We start from the raw sequence: 17,647 nt of genomic DNA, 5'->3' as shown, positions 1-17,647 counted from the left end.
AAAATTAATATTCAAGCAAGGGGAAGTCCCTAACGGCTTAAGCTGGTTTTCCAAGAAATCGTTGTGACGTTTGGTGAACGGATAGAAGTTACCATGCCTGTATTTGGGTTGCATGGGCTATGCCTAAATAAGGGCTTGATTTATATGCCTATATAAGGGCAACGTGAATTGTACCTATATAAGGGCATGAATCGGGAAAATTCAATCGGAGCCTAAAACGCCACACAACACCCACTCTACTTTCTTATGTACGACATTACTAAGTCTAAACACGTTAAATATATCTAAACATAATGTGTTAATACCCACCCAAAACACATAAAAATGCAATGGTAACGGTTGTACACGAAAAGAGCATTTGTGCTGTGCGCATTTGAAGCAATGTTTCATTCCAAGCATACAGTTGACATTTGTAAATGCTGTCTGAATGAATCACGAAAATACATGTATGAAATGGCTCGTAAATACAGAAAAGAAAAGGTGCCAAAACCATTTCATGTCATAATACATATAACTGTTGGTATGAGGACATGGTAAAATATTGTCTCTGGAAGTTTTTCAAAGAATTCTAGTTCTCTATGTATAGTTCTACTTTAAGCAGATTTCTTTGTGCCAAAAAAGGGTAAAACAACAAATTTGGAAAAAGAAAAAGTTAATCATAGAAAAAAATAGTCCCAAAGTTAGAACTTTGATTTGAAAAATGAAGGTCGAATTCAGAGTATCTTAGAACACTGTGTGCCAAATCAAAAGTCAGTGTTATTGTTTGGAGAAAACATCAAATCTTTTAAGTCTGTAAAGAATTTGTCTACCATTGTAGGTGAAAGTTGGATTACCTCGTTAAGAAGATCAACCGCACATAGATGCGAAGCATCGCCATCAGCATTGGTAGCATTAGCATTGTTCGTGGTGGATGATACCTGTGTGCTTGTTTCCTCTCGTACCTCACCGTCAGCATTTTGCGTCTGTGAGATCTCAATGAATGCCGTCATCAGAATTGGTAGCCGCTGGGGACAACACAGTGCACAGGCCTTTACTGATTCAAGCAAAGTATCAACATCCGAAGAAAAAACACCAGCGCACATCACATATAGTAACTTTTATCCTCTGTGCAGTCAGCACTCTTCTTCCATTAGTATTCTTATCAGAACCCTCTTTTCCAATCCAAGAAAGCCACGTTGTGTAGACAAATCAGACTTTATTTCTCTTAAAAGACAATGCTCCACAGTCGACGCGCGTTTCGCCCGATGCGGGCTTCCTCAAGGTTTGTTCACACCGTGTTGAGCACTACCCTCCTAAAATTACAGGTTTACCAGTGTATGAAATTCTTTATATAAGATTCACCATGAATGTAATCCAATTCATTCAAACATGTGAGACATGTGTACTCAGGTCCTCTGTATTTTCAATTTTCATGGAGCCATGATAAGTTCCATCATTGTCGTTCGAAACTTCACAAACTCGCCATATACGTTTTCCCACAGCGTTTCAACATCCGTTGGCATGACTGATGGGAGTGTAAGACAGATGTCTAACACACATTCTTCTCCGCATTGCAGGCAGTGTAGAACAGGTAAGATGCAATCTTGCCAAATAGGTCTGAATGACAGAAACTATGTGGTATTTAATTCTCTTAAACGAGTTAATCCCAAAATTGGGACGATGCGCTCACGACACTTAATCGCCAGTAGAGTGGTTTCCACTATGATCTGGGTGTCGGCTGTGGATTAGCTTGCCATATCGTAGCAGTAGGAGCAAAAATAGTATCCCTGCAGCGAGTCCCAAAATGAGAGGCAATCCGCCAAACACAGAGTGCATGAAGTTTGGAAATATTCCTACGACTACTTCAAAGGGTGCTAACAGTCCCGCAAAAATTGTCTTAAATACATGTACAATAGCACTCGTATCTGACATGTTTAAGATACGACTTAACACTTCTGAGAAATGTATAGGGCAGTTTGTAGTTAAGAGGGCATGAATCTCTGCAGAAGTCCTTGCATTTTGCATATCATAGGTCTCTTCGGCCGAGGTCAGTGGCACAGTCTTCTGTAAAAGAATGGCTTTCATTCTGCTTAAAGTATAGAAGAGATGTTCAGTGAAGTCCATAACGGCGACTCTGTCTTGGTTTTTGGAAACAGTACTTGCATACAGCAAGTGACCCTGGCTGACACAGTTACGAGATAGGGTAAACCTGGCAACATGCCACAGCAGCTGTGATCGCTCAACATGAGTTAACTTCCATTAGAAAGTCGTCCAAAAATTGGATCAATCACCGCAGTTGGTGAACCTGGCAGGTGGCAGGATAAGTTGTTAGAGGAGGAACCATCGCAGGCCCCGTATAAATTATTACCCTGACAAAGGAGAGAACCGCTTAGTGCATTTTCACAATTTTTACCACTAAGAAACACTTCTTTCCCCCCACTCCAACATCTGTGTGTGTATGGTAATTCCCAGGATGTTTTGATGTATTCTTTACCCAACCTTTCATATATGCCTGCTGGTATATGTTTTAAGCAATATTGAAAATGGAAAATTGTAGCAGGCAGAGTGATTGTTCCGTGTATAATCCATTCAATTGCTGGTTTTTCAGCGACTGTAAATGACAATCTTTCCAGTTTTTCAATGCTCAGCACCATATAGTCTGCTCCCCTCTGTGCCAGTTTGATCTGTTTTTCAGTGAGATTGAATTCTGAAAATAGTAACGTTGTATTGCTAAACGCCAAGGCACATAGCCTGAACGTAGGTTTTGTAACGTCCAGCCTAATAGCATGATAGTACGTAATTGCGACTGACCGTGTTGCAGCATGACCAATTCCTGTTCCATGATGTCTATGGCAGAGGATACTATGATGTCCAAAGAATATATTCTGGAAGACAGAGTCGTTAACCCATTGTCAACTACAGAGAGAGTTTTCTGTAAATTAATACAATCAATTTCTCGTATTCTTTCAGCAGTCTCTGCTTGCGTAATCTTCCATGCTTCATTATGCAATGCATGGATACCGGTGTATATAAAACGTTTATGGCGCGGAGTTCTTGGTCCTAGCAAGAATTTCCTAAGATCAGCGCCATCTTTAAGTAAAGATAAGTGTTGTTTATCATCCCTAAGTGTAGATCTATGCAGCCATTCAAGGCACAGTTTCCATACACTGTATGTTGTTACTATTCCTAGATGCTGTCTCTGAACATATCTCAGATTTGACCTAGTGAATGTGAACCCCCGTGTTTTATTCAGGAATCTATCTTGACAGGTGTTTGTGTCTGTGGGCCAGATTAACAATTTTTTCCAATCTGGATCTGTTCTGTTGTGATGCAAAATAGTATGTACGTCGACCTCCCCCTTCGAAGTGTTACTGCAATCAGGTGTAGGTGTAGGTACGGACGGATTGCTTAAGTCTTTTATCTTGGCTAACCCAAGACAAGACGTCTGTTGGACAGTGTCATTCAAAAACATGATTTGCTGGTGGGGGCGGAGCTTGCCGGCAGCCACGATGGCTGTCTAATCCCGTAGCTCCGTCAGGCGCTGCCAAACATCCTTCACTATCCTGTGACAGAGCTGCGGTTTGGACCCCCTACTCCCCTCCACAGACATCGGAAGTAACTGGGGCTCCGGCGGACCCGGTGCGGAGTGGGTCCGAAGCTGAGGGAAGACTGTACAAAGCGGCGGGGTGCCGCGCGGTGGAAGGCCGCGAGCCGCGACCTCCAGCAGCTCCTGAATCCGGGCGACGTGCCCGTACGTGCGGCTGCGTGCTCCGCAACTGCCCCGGGAGCCTGAAATCGGACCTCACGCCGAGTGGTGCGGAGCAGCCCAGTAGGGCCGCGGTGCGAGTGGTTAGCAGCGCGGTCCAGAAGAGGAAGTGACCAGCACTATAGGCACCCTGGGAGCGCCTGGTGTCAGGAAGATACAACGCGGTAAGGAGGCACCGCTGCTGGGGGCGGGCCCTGCGTGGATAAAGCCTATGTATAGACGGAGCTGGGAGCTGTGAGGCAAGACTGGGGACATATCTGGAAGCCTCTTGCAGACGCAGTGTGCCCTTTTCTATCAAAATCGCACCAGCAGGGACACCTAATAAGTGGGGAGCGCACACGGTGCATGGACATTCTGAGGGTGGTGTCCCCAGCAGCGACCCACCACGTGCCACCCAGGGAGTGACGGTGGCGGCCATTCTGTGATTTCAACACGCAAGTGGCGCACACTCAGGTGCGTGGAATCGACGTAGGCCCAAATTCGCAAGTCGCAGCACTACGAGTATGGAAATGAGCTAACAGGGCTGTAGATTACATTCACGACACCCAGCCCTGAGTGACGGTAAGCCCTGGCCTGTCCTAGCGGGTCGCGCAGAGCAGATACGCTGACGGACTTTGGTATGCTGCTGATCACGCCAAAATAAGCGGAGTGCGCCGTATCTGCTCCAGGGAGGTCGTCTGGTTGCGGCGTTGGCGACTCCAGTGCAGTTGGCTCCAGGGTTCTGGTCTTCGGGTACTGTCCGGCCCATCACGATGGGGAAAGGGGATAAGACGCAAAGCCGACTCCCCTTCGCGCAGAGACGTGTGCAGGCGCAGAGCCCTCCTACGCAGCGGGGGGAAGTCACGCACCCAGAAGAGGAGCATGCGGACGACTCCGACATCAAGTCCATGCTTTGTTCCATGGAACAGAGCCTGCAATCCAGCATCTCAGCGCTGGGCACCAAAATGGACGCCATGTCATACAGGATGGACCGCATGGCTGAGCGCCTAGATAAGCACGCAGAGAAACATGACATGGCGGAAAGGAGAATAACGGAAGTTGAGGAGGCTCAGACTGAGCTGGACACAGCCCATAAGCGAGTGGAGAATCTGATGAGATCCCTCCAAGACAAGACGGAAGACCTGGAGGCCCGTTCGTGATGCTGTACCCTCCGCATAACGGGCCTGCCGGAGTCCACTCAGACTGGCAAAATGGAACTATTTGTCGAGAAGCTTCTCACTACTCTCCTAGGCGAAGGGGTGTTCTCGACATTATTCGTGGTGGAGCGAGCACACCGGATGACCGCCCCGCCCAATCATAGCAAAGTTGCTCAACTACAGAGACAGGGACACGGCACTTCGGCTAGCCAGAACCAAAGCAGATCTACAATATGAGGGATCGGCGATATCAATATTCCCAGACTTCACGGCTAGGGTGCAGGAAGCACGTAAACACTTCGCCCCACACAAGAAACACCTCAGAGAACTGGGACTGGACTACGCGATGCTGTACCCCGCCAAACTCCGTGTCAACAAACAGGGCCACTCGCACATCTTCACTGATCCTAACGAACTGCAGCAAGCTCTGAAGAAATGGGCCAGAGAGAAAAGAAAGGGTAATACGGACGCGCAGGAGGAAGGAGATGATAGCCATCTCGATGACCAGGACTGACTTCGGACTCTGACTACTGCAGCAGACGGGACCAAATGAGGACAATCACCGACCGCTGCCATTTCCCGTCAGGCTGAGGAGATGGAGATATCTAAGCGGCCCACTACACGGATATGCAGACGCCATGCAGATAAGTACGAATACGGAATGAGGGAATTGTAGTCAAGTCAAGTCAAGTCAAATAATTTATATAGCGCGCTACATACCCAGAGGGTCTCAAGGCGCTTGAAGAAGGGTGGGGAGTTACTTGTCGAATATCAAGGTTTTAAGTTGCTTTCTGAATGTTAGGTGGTTCTGAGTGAGGCGAAGGTGAATAGGAAGTGAGTTCCAGGTTTTAGCTGCCAGGTAGGAGAAGGATCTTCCTCCCATGGTGGTTTTGTTGATGCGAGGTACGGCAGCAAGGGCTTGGTTGGAGGAGCGTAGCTGGCGGGAGGGGGTGTAGAAGGAAAGTCGTGTGTTGAGGCATTCGGGTCCAAGTTCGTAAAGTGCTTTGTGTGCGTGGGTTAGGAGGCGGAATGTTATCCTCTTATTGACGGGGAGCCAGTGGAGGTTTTTCAGGTGATCAGAAATGTGGTCTTTACGCGGGATGTCTAGTATGAGTCTGGCAGATGCGTTCTGGATGCGTTGGAGTTTTTTCTGAAGTTTTGCGGTGGTACCGGCGTATAGGGTGTTTCCGTAGTCCAGGCGGCTTGTAACCAGTGCGTGGGTGACCGTTTTTCTAGTTTCGGTGGGGATCCAGCGAAATGTTTTTTTGAGCATGCGAAGAATGTTGAAGCAAGATGATGAAACGGCGTTGACTTGTCTGGTCATCGAGAGTGAGGAGTCCAGGATGACGCCCAGGTTCCGTGCGTGGTCCGTCGGGATGGGTGCTTCTCCAAGGGCCTCTGGCCACCAAGAGTCATCCCAGGCGGAGGGGGAGGTACCTAAGATTAGGACTTCTGTTTTGTCTGAATTCAGTTTCAGACGGCTGTGCTTCATCCACTCGGCTACTTCTTTCATTCCTTCATGTAAGTTGGTTTTGGCGGTGTTAGGGTCTTTGGTGAGTGAGAGGATCAGTTGAGTATCATCAGCGTAGGAGATGATGTTGAGGTTGTGTTGGCGTGCGATGGCCGCAAGGGGGCTCATGTATACGTTGAAGAGGGTGGGGCTGAGTGAAGATCCTTGTGCCTCGCCGCAAATGACTTCAGTGGCCTCTGACTTGAATGGCGGGAGGCGGACTCTCTGAGTTCTTCCGGCAAGGAACGAGGTGATCCATTCTAGTGCTTTTCCTTGGATTCCGATGTTTCTGAGGCATTGTAACAGGGTGCTGTGACAAACTGTGTCGAAGGCTGCGGAGAGGTCAAGAAGGATGAGGGCGACTGTGTCTCCATTGTCCAGAAGAGTTCGAATGTCGTCTGTTGCTGCGATGAGTGCGGTCTCAGTGCTGTGTTTTGCTCGGAAGCCGGACTGTGAGGAGTCGAGGGATTTGTTGGTTTCGAGGAAGGCGGCGAGCTGGTTGTTGACAGCTTTCTCGATGACTTTGGCCGGGAATGGAAGGAGCGAGATGGGGCGGTAGTTTTTGAGTTCGGTGGGGTCAGCTGTGGGTTTTTTCAGAAGGGCGCTGAGTTCGGCGTGTTTCCAGCTTTCCGGGAAGGTGGCGGAGTTGAGGGAGCAGTTGATGACGTCTCGGAGGTGTGGTGCTATGATGGAGTCTGCTTTGTTGAAGATGTGGTGAGGGCATGGGTCTGTGGGGGAACCTGAGTGGATGGAGTTCATCCGGCGGATGGTGTCCTCAGTGGAGATTGGGTTCCAGTCAGTAAGGATGTTCAGGGGGGGTGAAGGTACGGCAGAAGGTTGGGTGGGTTGGTCTCCAGGTTGGTTGTCGAAGCTGTTGTGGATGTCAGCGATTTTGTTGTGGAAGAACGAAGCTAGGGAGTCGCAAAGTGTTTGAGAGGGAGTGATGTCGTTGGAGTTGGCAGTAGGGTTGGTAAACTCTTTGACGATGTTGAATAGTTCCTTGCTGTTGTGGGCGTTGTTGTCTAGTCGGTCTTTAAATGCGGCTTTCTTGGCGGTCCGGATCAGTTGGTGGTGTATGCGGGAAGCGTTTTTGAAGGCGTCCCTGGTGCTGGTGTTTGGGTCTTTTTTCCAGGCATTCTCAAGGGAACGACAGAGTTTCTTGGATTTCTTAAGGTCCTCGTTGAACCAGGAGGCGTTTTTGCTGCCTAGTTTGATTTGACGTTTTTTCAAAGGTGCTAGGTTGTCGGCGCTGTTGGTTAGCCATTGAGTGAGGTTAATGGCTGCTTGGTTGGGGTTTGAAGAGTGGGCAGGGGGGTTTTGAAGAAGCGATGAGGAGATCTGGTCGAAGGTGATTTTGTTCCAGTTTCTTCGCAGAGTAGGTTGTGGTCTTTTTGTAGACAAAGTGAACGCAGCTGTGGTCCGTCCAATGGAGAACTGTGGTGTGACTGAAGGAGATATGTTTGCTGGAGGTGAAGATTGGGTCGAGTGTGTGACCTGCATAGTGAGTGGGGGTATTAACAAGTTGTTTGAGTCCGAGGTTGGCGAGATTGTCCAGGAGGGTGGTGGCGTTGCTGTCGTTGCTCTTTTCCAGGTGAAAATTGAGGTCTCCCAATAGAATGTAGTCCTCGGAGGGGAGGGCGTGTGGGGTGATAAAGTCAGTGATGTCTTCACTGAATTGTGTGCGGGGTCCTGGTGGCCTGTAGAGGAGGGTGCCTCTGAGTGTGGTATTGGGGTCGGTGTGGATCTGGAAGTGAAGGTGTTCGGCGCTAGCGAGGTTGGCGTCTGAGCTCGTTGAGATGCGGATGGAATTCTTATGGACGATAGCGATGCCTCCTCCTTTTTGGTAGGTGCGGTCTTTTCGGATGATCTTGTAGCCTTCCGGGATGGCAATGGTGATGTCTGGGGCTGAGGAGGCGTTCATCCATGTTTCCGTTAGGAAGGCGACGTCCGGAGAGATGGTGTCTAGTAGATTCCAAAGGTCGATGGCGTGTCTGTGGACCGAGCGGGTGTTGAGCAGGATGCATTTTAGGTAGTTGGTGTCAGATCTCTGCTTGGTGTTCGTGGATGGGGAGATGGTTTTGGTGCCGTCAAACTTGCAGGAGTTGCATGTGAAGGGTCCATGGGTGTGTCCAGGTGCGGCTTGGGCGCAGTTGGGGAGTCGGCCGGGGTTAAGGGCTAAGAGGGTGGAAGCGGCGTATGTAATGCGGGTGGGGTGGATGGTACGGGAACCAGGGGGTCTGGCGCTGGGCGCGGTCCAGGCGCGGACGGGCGTAGACGGGCTTACCTTTGGCGCACCTTCGGCGCAGCCGCAGCGCGTGGACGCTGCGCGTAGAGACATCAGTCATATGTGGTTGGTGGAGGGGGCGGAGCGTGGGCGGGTCAGCTGGGAGGCGGGAGTGTGGTGGAGGGGCGGTCTAGGAGGCAACAAAACAACAACAAAAATGGCTGCAAACCGAAGTTGGAGCAGGACGAGATTGGGGGCACAGATAAGGAAGTATTACAGATGCGGCACAATCAGGCACAAAAATAAATAAATAATTACACAAGCAGTGCGGGCAGATAATAAAGCGCTACGGGGTTACACAAGCGCGATGTGGGCTAAGCACTGGAAGCGCTATGCGTGTCACGCAGGCAAATAGCAGGCACAGAAAATGGCAGAGATCACCAAAGCGCTACGATACCACCAAATGAAGAGGGAGCGTAGGGGAGCGACCGCATCCGATCGAGTCAGCACGGTCACTTGTAGAGGTCCTATATGCTGCTGACTATACGTTGATAGACTGAGGCGGACTTGTATGCAAAATGTTTTATGGTGATGCAAGGGGGAGAAGCAGGCTGCCGATTTGGGGGGGAAGGGGCATCGCAGTCTGACAATTGATGGTACTATGCAGCAGCTCTGATTATACCGCAGGTAGTGCATGGCAGAGGGAGGAGGGGGCTGGACACAACACTCTGCGAATATTGAGGGGCATGAGCTGTTAGGAAAGTTCCAGAGCTATGGGGAACCATGCTTGAGATGGCCAGAAAGGGGTTATCAGGATCAGAGAGCACTGTTCCTGTCTCACTTTCTGCAGGACTCTCTGGATCATAGCAAAGGGAGGAAAGGCGTAGGGGCGGAGAGGAGCCCAAGGTTGGAGGAAAGCGTTGACAGCGAGAGCACCCGGATCTGGCATCCAGCTGAAATACTGTGGAAGTTGGAAAGACAAACGGCTTGCAAAAAGGTCCACATCGAAAGGACCCCAAAAGCGGGCCAGAGAATTGAAAATGGTGGGATTCAGTTTCCAGTCGCTGAAATCTACTAGGAATCTCGAGTTCCAATCCGCTGAGAAATTGGATTTCCCGGGGAGGTACTCTGCCCTCAGGGAGATCTTGTGTTCTAGACAGAACATCCAGAGTTTCTTGGCCAGATCTGATAGGTCGGCAGATTTCGTACCGCCGAGACGGTTGACATATGAGACTGCGGAAACGTTGTCCATTTTCAGAAGAACGGATCTGCCCTGAAGAGATTGTCTGAAGCTCATCAAAGCATAGAGCCCGGCCATCATTTCTAAGAAATTTATATGGTGGGAAGACTCCGAAGGGGTCCAAACACCACCAGTGTCCTGGTTGAGGAGACGAGCACCCCAGCCATGAAGGCTGGCGTCTGACTCTAGAACGAAGTCTGGAGTTGAACCAAAGATTGCTCTTCCGTTCCAGGGGTCCAAATTGTCCAGCCACCAAGAAAGTTCCAGTCTGGCTTCTACGTCCAGAGAAACTTGGTCTCCGTACCAAAGTCCGTATCTGAGGGCTTTGGCTTTCACTCTCTGGAAAGCACGGTAGTTCAGGGGACCAGGGAAGATAGCTTGGATTGAGGAAGAAAGAAGACCAAGAAGTCTGGCCAACTCTCTGAGGGAGAGAGACTGATGTTTGAGGACAAATCTGATCTCTTTCCGAATTTTGGCAATCTTCTTTTTGGGGAGTAAAAGGAGGCACCTGGAGGTGTCTACAGTGAAGCCAAGGAACTCCAGAGATTGGGAGGGTAAAAGGATGGATTTTTTCCTGTTTATAATGAACCCAAGGCTCTCTATGAGGTTCATGGAGGTTTGTAGATCTTCTAGAATCTGTGAGTGAGATTGGGACATTATCAGAATATCGTCTAAATAGATGATGAGACGAATACCCCTGGCTCTTAGGATGGAGACTATCGTTCTCATGATTTTGGTGAAACACCAAGGGGCGGATGAAAGACCGAAAGGGAGGGCCTGAAATTGAAAAAGGCGATTGTCCCAAATGATTTGGAGAAAAGGTTGATGTACTATTGCCATGGGAATGGTAAAATAGGCATCTTTTAAGTCCAATTTGACTAGCCAATTTCCTTTGAGTAGAAGGTCCCTGAGCAGATGGATGCCTTCCATCTTGAAATGACGGTAGACGATATACTTGTTTACCTCCCGAAGGTTTATTACTGGGCGCCAACCCTTGTCTTTCTTTTCGACTAGGAAAAGGGTGCTTACAAAATTCTTTTGAGACCAAGGAACCTCTATGATTGCGCCCTTCTTTATCATGGAAGAAACCTCTTCTTTGACGATCTCTAGATGTTCTGAAGAAAGAATTAGAGGATTGGGAGTGGTAGATTGGAAAGGAATCTCTGTGAAGTCTATTTTGAAACCCTGAACTGTTTCGGGAACCCAAGGGTCTTGAGTCAGAGATTCCCAGATGTGAAAGAAATGTTTGAGTCTGCCTCCGACCTTTGGAGGGGAAGAAGAAAGAAAGGCACTTACTTGAGGTGGTGTTGTTGGAAGCACCACGAGCGGGTAAGCCTCTTCTGCGTGAACCTCTTCCTCTTTGTGGGAAGTACTGTCTGGTGTTGGAGGGATAGAAGCCTCTACCTCTACCGGATGAACCTCTTCCTCTTCCGTAAGTGAATGGCCGGAAATTCCCTCGGCCGGAAGAACGGCCTCTTCCACCGGCCTGACCAAAAACACGTTTCATATTGTTTTGGGCTTTGTCCAAAGCTGTAAATGTTGCCACGTAGTTGCCAAGAGTTCTGATCATATCCTCTCCGAAGAGGAGGCCATTAGGCTTAGATGATGGCTCTTTTTCAGCAAGATCCCCGAGTTTCGGGTTGATTCTAATGAGCACGGATTTCCTCCTTTCGATATTGAGTGAGGAGTTAGCATTCCCAAGGAGTACTATGGCTCTCTGACTCCAACCTTTTATTAAGTTAATATCCAAGGGTGTGTTGGAAATATGTGATTCCTCAGCGAGGTCGAGGATCCTAGTAAGGGGGCCTAGAAGGTCAAGAAGACGATCTTGACAGGCTTTAAGGGCCCTTTCCAGGCCTTTTCTTGGATGCTTGCCTAATTTAAACAGGAACTTAATCAGGTCGGGGTCTAAGTTAGGTGTTTGACAGACTTTACCCTCTATGAATGGACGAGGGCACTCCGACCTCATGGTGTTACGCGATTCTCTTTCAAGAGAGTTCCTCAGCCATTTGGTGACAAATTTAGCTACATGATCGTGAGGGTACCACTTTTTACTGTTAGGGTGGGAGATGTTTTTCGGGGAGAACATTTCCCCACCAAGAGGATCAAGGATCGCGTCCTTTGACGAGGGGGAGGAATCCGCCTCTGAGAAAGCGTTAAGGTCCCAGTCATTAGTGTCTTGCTCATCAAGATCCAGGACAAATTCGTCATCAGGATCCTGGAAGAACTCGTCTTCCTCGGAGCTAGAATTGACACGAGCACTGACAATAGTTGCGTCACTGAGGGCGCTCATCAAATTTGTGCCGCTAGGGACACTAAAACCATGGCGAGGGGCAACCTTACCTTTTGGGGGCGCTTGGGCCTCTTGTGTCTTTTGAGGTGCTTGGACCTCCCATCTCAATTGAGGTAGCGCGACCTCCATCAGTGCTAAGGCAATGTTTTTTTTTTTTTATTAGCCTTAGAATGTTCAGCTTCCGGATCGGAAGTGTTTTCATCAAGTAAGAGGGACCTTTTATTAGACATGACCTCACGCAATGTATTTAACATGCAGGACCTCATTTCCTTTTGAAGGAAAGATTTGAAAGCATCGCTGTTATGGTTGGGTGAGCTTGCCATAGCGTCATCTGATTCTAAATCAGACATGGCAGGTAAGTAAAATAATATAAGGTGTAAGAGTTATTTCTTAATTATGCGCTCGGGGACCTTAGTCCCCGAGCGCAATGCTTTGTTGAAGTTCGAGTTGCCATGGTTGGTGGAATGACAATGGGTTGGGATGGGAGGGCAGGGGATCGGCGAGGCCAAGTTGGGGAGGGTCCGCTGTCGGAGGGGGATGGAGGGCTGGGGAATGTTTTGGGTACAATGTTGAATTTTTTGTCTGCTCAAACTGCCTACTCTAGCCTGGTACTACCTTTTGCAATATATAGCTCAGTCACACTGCTAAGATGTCTACAGCTAACAAAGTGAATAAGGAGAGGGAGGTGGGAACATTCAGAGCACTGACGTGGAATGTGAGGGGTCTGAATGACCACTGCAAACTTAGAAAGGTTGTGAACTATTTACAGCGACATGAGGTGGACCTGGGACTCATTCAGGAAACACACCTTCCGAACACAAGTAAAATGTTTGTTGTAGGGGGCTTGTGGGCAACATCACGGTGGCAGGATTCACAACACATTCCAGAGGTGTATTGACTTGGGTGAACCCTAAATCCAAATTGTCATTGACATTGCTGAGAGCAGACCCAGATGGCAGGTACTTAATGTCCAGATGCACAGGGAAGGGATACGACCTCATTGTGGTAAACGTTTATGGTCCAAATTACGACTCCCCAGACTTCTATACAACTTTGGCTCAACACTGCAGGGCTTACACCCACGCACAAATGCTCTGGGGGGGGGAGACCTTAACCTAGTGTTAGACCCCGAACTGGACAGGTCATCGGGCCCTCCACGCAAGACTTCGGCCGCTGCACTGACACTAGACTCGGAACTCATCACACTAGACCTAGTGGATGTATGGAGGAGTAGGCACACTGGGAGGGGGGGTTCTCCCACTATTCCGCCTACCACAATATCCACACCAGAATCGACTACTGGCTAACTTCCTCCTCAGTAGCACGATGAGTCAGCTCCTGCTCGGTGCTGGCGCGTACCCTTTCCGATCACTCGACACTTCTCTTGATACTTGAGACCCCTGTGGCGAAAATCCCACCCTTCACATGGCACTTTCCCCCGTTCTCATTACTAGATGAACAATTTCGGGGGGAGCTAGCTGAAGAAATAGAGAGTTACTTTGACACTAACATAGGGTCGGTTGATAGCTTCCACACAGTCTGGGAGGCATTCAAGGTGTACATCCGGGGCATTGCAATGTCTAAACACTTGAGTGTCCTTAAGTCCAGTCGCCAGAGGCTACAACACTTAGAGAAGCAACTAACAGAACTGGAAAAGCGACAGCTGAGCGATGTTGGCGCCAACGTAGCGGAGGACATCAAGTCCCTTATATCGGAATACAATGACGAAGCAGATAGGGAGGTGCGTCATATGGGAAAGTACGCCACCGCCCGATCCTATGGTGAGGGGGATCGCCCTGGTTCCCTCCTGGCCCGGATCTTGAAAAACTCCAGACGCCCACAGGTCATTTCCGAGCTGGAAACGGCAGACGGTCTACTCCTCACGGAGGAAGACGAAATAGTGGAAGAGTTTAAAACATACTACTCGGGGCTTTATACTTCCAAAACTGAGAACCTGGAGAATGATATAGATGACTACCTGAGCCATATACAGCTGCCGTTTCTAAAGGATTCCGATCGGGAATTCTTGATGCAACCAATACATAGGGATGAAATTGCGGAGGCGCTGGCGAGCATGCGTTCGGGCAGCGCCCCAGGGGCTGACGGGCTCACTGTGAGTTTCTATAAAGCTTTTCAGGATATTCTACTTCCACACCTATCAACGCTGTTTGACGACGTGTGTGTCGAAGGCAGTATGCCGCGCTCAATGAGGGAGGCACTGATTGTAACCATCCTCAAACCTGGCAAACCCTCGACCTCATGTAGCTCTTACAGACCGTTGTCCTTATTAAATGTTGACGCCAAGCTTTATGCCAAGGTGCTGGCGACGAGACTAGCACTACTAGCCCCGGAGTTGGTAGCCCCGGAACAAGCAGGGTTTGTACCTGGCAGGAATCTCACCTATAACATCAGAACAGTACTGGGCACGATGCAGCATGTCAGGCAGGACTCCAAAGCAATAGCCATTTTCCTAGATATGGAAAAAGCATTTGATTCGGTGGAATGGCCCTTTATGCTGCGAGTCTTACGGAGGATGGGACTGGGCGAGCCCTTTTTACAAATGATAGCTTAGGACACCCCCGCGCCGCACGGCCACCAGCTGCTGCGTGTGCCTCCCGCCACCCGCCTGCCTTGCTGACCCTGCCGCCGCCGTCTGACCACGCCCCCTGCCACCGAGCGGCGTGGTCTCCTGCGGTCTAGTGCTGTGTTCGCTGTTATTTTAGTCTCCTGTGCCCCGTTTTCCTTGCTGTGTGCCCCTTGCTGTTTCTGAGATTGTCTTTTGTTTTGTTGTATTTTTTACCGCCTGTCCCCCTGTTCTCGCTCCCCCGGCTTCCTCCCGCCCCACTCCCCGCTTCCCGCCTCCGTTGTAAACCACGCCCCCTTTCTTTCTGTGCCCTCCCCGCTCCCGCCTCCCAGCTGCTCCGCCCTCCCTCGCACTTGGCCATATATGGCGACCGTGCGACGCAGGTGAGTGTGACCTAGCTTAGGACACCCCCGCGCCGCACGGCCACCAGCTGCTGCGTGTGCCTCCCGCCACCCGCCTGCCTCGCTGACCCTGCCGCCGCCGTCTGACCACGCCCCCTGCCACCGAGCGGCGTGGTCTCCTGCGGTCTAGTGCTGTGTTCGCTGTTATTTTAGTCTCCTGTGCCCCGTTTTCCTTGCTGTGTGCCCCTTGCTGTTTCTGAGATTGTCTTTTGTTTTGTTGTATTTTTTACCGCCTGTCCCCCTGTTCTCGCTCCCCCGGCTTCCTCCCGCCCCGCTCCCCGCTTCCCGCCTCCGTTGTAAACCACGCCCCCTTTCTTTCTGTGCCCTCCCCGCTCCCGCCTCCCAGCTGCTCCGCCCTCCCTCGCACTTCGCCATATATGGCGACCGTGCAAACGCGCAGCGTTGACGCGCAGCGGGCGCGCCGATTGTGCGCCAAAGCCCGTCTGCGCCCGTCCGCGCCTGGACCGCGCCCAGAGCCAGGACCCCTGGCCCCCACCGACGGACCTACGACGCCGCCGAACTCAACGCACTCAACACCGGCCGAACCCCGGGCTGCTACCGAGCCACACCGAGACGCACCCACGGACCCTTCAGCTGCCACTCCTGCAAGTTCACCTGCAACCGGACCCACGCCACACCAGCACCCACCAAGCCGAACTCCAGCAGCACCCACCTGAAGTGCATCCTGCTCAACACCCGCTCCGTCCACAGACACGCCGTCGAGCTCTGGAACTTGCTCGACACCACAGCCCCAGACGTCGCCTTCCTCACGGAAACCTGGATGAACGCCTCCTCAGCGCCCGACATCGCCATCGCCATCCCGGACGGCTACAAGATCATCCGGAGGGACCGCATCAACCAGACAGGAGGAGGCATCGCCATCATCCACAGGAACACCATCCGCATCACGACCGACACCGACGATACCCTCGCACCCGCCGAACACCTGCACTTCCAGATCCACGTCAACCCCAAGACCACCCTCAGAGGCACCCTCATCTACAGACCCCCGGGACCACGCACACAATTCAGCGAAGACATCGCCGACTTCATCAGCCCACACGCCCTCCCCTCCGCCGACTACATCCTCCTCGGGGACCTCAACTTCCACCTGGAGAACAACAACGACCGCAACACCACCACCCTGCTGGACAACCTCTCCAACCTCGGACTCAAGCAACTGGTGACCACCCCCACCCACTACACCGGACACACACTCGACCCGGTCTTCTCTTCCAGCAAGGACATCGCCTTCAGCCACGCCACGGGACTCCACTGGACGGACCACAGCTGCGTCCACTTCAGCTTCAGAAGGACCACGTTCCACCATCACCAGCAACAGGTTCCCCGCAGAAGCTGGAACAAGATCACTGCAGACCAGCTCGCCGCTTCCCTGAGCAAGAACCCTCCCACCAGCACAACGAACCCCAGCCAAGCGGCCACCAACCTCACGAAATGGATCAGCGTCTGCGCAGACGACCTCGCCCCTCTGAAGACCCCGCCGAGCAGACCCGGCAGCAAGAAAGCCCCATGGTTTAACGACGAACTCAAGAGCTCCAAGAAGAACTGCAGAGCACTCGAGAAAACCTGGCGCAGAGACCCAACACCGGACAACATGACTGCCCTCAAGCTCGCCACCCGAAAACACCACCAACTGATTCGCGCCACCAAGAAAACAGCATTCAAGGAAAGACTGGACAACAACGCACACAACAGCAAGGAACTCTTCAACATCGTGAAAGAGCTCTCCAACCCCAACGCCGGAAACAACGACATCACCCCTTCGCAAGACCTCTGCAACTCCCTCACCTCCTACTTCCACAACAAGATCGCGGACATACACAACAGCTTCAGCACCCAACCGACGCACGCCACGACCGAACCAGCGCCCCCCACCACCACCCTCCGCGCCTGGACCCAGATCAGCACCGAAGATACCATCCGCACGATGAATTCCATCCACTCCGGATCTCCGACCGACCCCTGCCCTCACCACGTCTTCAACAAGGCCGACGCTGTCATCGCACCCCACCTGCGGGACATCATCAACACCTCCTTCGACACCGCCACTTTCCCGGAGAGCTGGAAGCACGCCGAACTCAGCGCTCTAATTAAGAAACCATCAGCCGACCCCACCGACCTCAAGAACTACCGCCCCATCTCGCTGCTCCCGTTTCCGGCAAAAGTCATCGAGAAGACCGTCAACAAGCAACTGGCCACCTTCCTCGAGACGAACGGCTCCCTAGACATCTCGCAGTCTGGCTTCCGGGCCAACCACAGCACCGAGACCGCCCTGATCGCAGCTACCGATGACATCCGAGCCCTGCTCGACAACGGAGAAACAGCGGCCCTCATCCTCCTGGACCTCTCCGCGGCCTTCGACACTGTCTGCCACCGTACCCTAGTACAGCGCCTCAGCAACGTCGGAATCCAGGTGAAGGCTCTGGAGTGGATTATCTCCTTCCTCACCGGAAGGACACAGAGAGTCCGCCTCCCCCGTTCAGCTCGGAGGCC

This window comes from Lissotriton helveticus, chromosome 11 (genome assembly GCF_964261635.1).
Source record: "Lissotriton helveticus chromosome 11, aLisHel1.1, whole genome shotgun sequence".
Taxonomy (NCBI): Eukaryota; Metazoa; Chordata; class Amphibia; order Caudata; family Salamandridae; genus Lissotriton; species Lissotriton helveticus.
The sequence above is the reverse complement of the archived record's forward strand: the minus strand, read 5'-3'. Positions refer to the sequence as shown.